This window comes from Pteropus alecto, unplaced genomic scaffold, assembly GCF_000325575.1.
Source record: "Pteropus alecto unplaced genomic scaffold, ASM32557v1 scaffold94, whole genome shotgun sequence".
NCBI classification, from domain to species: domain Eukaryota; kingdom Metazoa; phylum Chordata; class Mammalia; order Chiroptera; family Pteropodidae; genus Pteropus; species Pteropus alecto.
In genome coordinates, this window is record NW_006437736.1 from 485,541 (window position 1) to 488,222 (window position 2,682).

Below are 2,682 nucleotides of genomic sequence, written 5' to 3' on the forward strand. Positions count from 1 at the left end.
TATAAGGACCACTGTGCCCACCCTAGGAAGTACCTGTCTTTGTGCCATGCTGAAGGCCTTACATTTGTCTCTGTGTCCTGGCCCTGCCATCGCCCACTCCTGCTCTAGAGCTGGCTCAGTGGTGCCCGTGACTCAGGCAGCTCCAGGGAGTTAGAGGTGGTGACCTCACTCCTGGAGAATGCCTGCTGGAATTCACCCTGAGTCTGGTCCGCTGTTCCCCACGCACCCGCCATGCCTGACAGCACTCTAGCTCATGCCTCTAAGCCAGCCCGCCACACACAACTGATGATGGCAGCACCTCTCGTGAGCTAGGACACCCCTGTTACACAGCTACTAATTATTAATTGGGCATGAGCTTGTTCCCCACCTTTGGCCAGCTTTCTCGGCGACCATAGGCAAGCAGCTGTCGCTCCTGGTCAGCTGCCTTCCTCGGCCTCCCGGCAGGGGGACAGTCCAGCATCAGTCCCTTTGTGCCCCACACCGCCCAGTGCTCCACCCACATCTGACCCTCCCAACATCCACCGGAGGTAGCAATTGTTGTTCCCATTTCACAAATGAGGAAACGGAGGCCCAGAGAGGTAGTGTGACATACCCAAGACACACCCCGGGAAATGGGCCCAGGCAGGCTGACCCAATCCCTCATCCCGCCCCCTTTGCCACACTGCTACCCCAGGACAGCCAAAGGAGCCCTCTTCTCTTGCCAAGAGTAGGGACTTTGGGCCTTTCTCTTGTGTCTGCTTCCCCCACCCTGAGTCCTGGCAGGAGGCAGGAGATTCCCTTTGCTCAGTATCTAATCCCAAGGCTGGATGATTCTCTCCAGTCCCAACATGGCAACCTCACCCATGAACCTCCGCCAGCTGGTGTGTGAGTGTCTCTCTGGGGCTGTCTGGGGCTGGGAATTAGGAATTCAAAGCAGAGGAGCTCTTGAGGGGTTTGCAGCAAACACACTGATAGAATCTAAAGTATAAACGCCACAGGAGAAACAAATAACATTCACCATCACGAGGACAGCACAAGAACGATTGCCACTTCTCGAGAGGAGCGACTGTGTGCAAGTACTGTCGGGTAAACCGTGGAGAGAGGGTGATGTTCAAGAAGCGGGTCTTGGGGGTCGGGGGAGGACAAAGAGGTTAAAGAGGGTCAAATATAAGGTGACGAAAGGAGACTAGACCAAGTGGGCAGCACACAAAAGAGTAACATGTCGTATTATAAAGTTGTACATCTAAAATTTATATAATGTTATTATCTAACGTTACCCCAATAAATTTGATTAAAAAATAAATAAATGTGAATGAAAGAAATGAAAAAGATTTTGCCTTAATCACTGAATAGCAGTTAGCTTGAGAGGCAAGTTGTGGGAAGGGCATTTCAGGCAGAAGGAACGGCATGTGCAAAGGCACAGAAGTACATGCTCTATCCAAGGAGTAAGGCCTGGAGGCCCCGCAGAGGGGGATGGAGATGGGATTTGAATAGGGCCTTGGAGTCTCACAGACCTGATTCTAATCCCGTCCCTCCCCCTCATCAGCCGAGCCTCAGTTTTCTTCCTCAATGAAATGAGAGGATAGCATCCTCCTCATGGCTGAGAGATTGACATGAGTCATAAATGTAATGTCAGAGCATAGTGTTGTTATGCGCTAAGCATCCTAGTGAAAGTTTCCAGGCATCTGCATTAGTTTCCTGGGGCTGCCATAACGAAGTACCACGGACTGGGTGGGTTAAACAACAGACATTTCTGCCTCACAGTTCTGGAGGCTGGAAGTCCAAGGTCAAGGTGTCAGCCAGTTTGGTTTCTCCCGAGGCCTCTGCATGGCTTGCAGATTGCCACCTGCTTACTGTGTCCTCATCAGGTTTTTCCTCTCTGTCAGTACATTGTTCAAATTTCCTTTTATTATAAGGACACAGGTCATACTGAATTAGGGCCACCCTAATGGCCTAATTTTAACTTTTTCATCTGTATAAAGGCCGTATCTCCAAATATAGTCACATTCTGAGGTCCTAGGAGTTAGGGCTTCAACATATAAATTTTGGGGAGGGAGGAACACAATTCAAGCTCATAAGAGCCTGCTGCATAGTTTAATAATAATGGCTAACAGAGGCCTCAGGCACTGTTCTAAGCACTCTCTATATTAAATTCTTTTTTTTTTTCCTCTATATATTAAGTTCTTCAATGTTCATAGAACCCTTGGAGTTATATCCTATTATCAGCTCCAGTTTATGGGTGAGGAAACTGAGGCACAGAGGGCCTTAGTTTCGGCCTCAGACCACAGAGCTGGGAAGGGGCAGAGCCAGGATGTAAATACATTATTCTAACACACATTGTTACAGCCTTGTTCCCACTCCACAGGAGCAGCTCCCTGCATGCCCACAACCACCCTTCAGTCTGCCCAAAACCAGGGGAAGCCCCTCAACTAGAGTCATACCCTTCACTTTTCCTCCATTGTCCAATATTTAGATATTTTTCAGTAAATATTTTTGTCCCTTATAATTGAGGTTGGAATGAACATATTTGGAGGAGAGCTTATCTCTTCTTTTGGATTTTACAGATTGGGATTCCTAGGGCAAAGGGAGTGTTTTATTGTCCCCAAGAGCCTGGAAGGAGTGTCCCCAGGTGTGAGACTGGAGCTGGTTCCACACCTACACCTCCCACCTGCTGGTTTACTTTGGGGGAGGGGAAGCCCAGCA